Here is a 430-nt window from a genome sequence, read left to right on the forward strand (position 1 = left end):
GAGCTAACAACATTTCAACATGACGAAAATCTCACAATAGTAATTTTTTGCGCAAACCTTAAATGTCACATAGTAGTAGTGCATAATCTCACCAACAGAACAATTTGATAAAAGATAACTATAAGATACTCAAGTGAAGTTTTCCCAGTCAATTATCAGTCAAAATAAATAGCTCTTTTGTGCAGACGCGACACCATGAACTACAACTCCCGTTTCTTTTTCTTTCTTTCTTTCTTTCTTTTTTTTTTTTAAATATAATTTAAAAACAAAACAATAACAAAACTGACATACATGTAATTGCAAGTTATTGTTAGAAATACTGTTTAGTGTTAGAAGATAATTCTTAAAGTCTAGGATATTGGATTTTAATTGAACTACAACTCCCGTGATCCAACCGGTATTTGAGTTTATGACGTTTTTGTCCCGCGAC

This window comes from Boleophthalmus pectinirostris, unplaced genomic scaffold, assembly GCF_026225935.1.
Source record: "Boleophthalmus pectinirostris isolate CB_2022bp ecotype Guang Dong unplaced genomic scaffold, ASM2622593v1 HiC_scaffold_14, whole genome shotgun sequence".
NCBI lineage: Eukaryota > Metazoa > Chordata > Actinopteri > Gobiiformes > Gobiidae > Boleophthalmus > Boleophthalmus pectinirostris.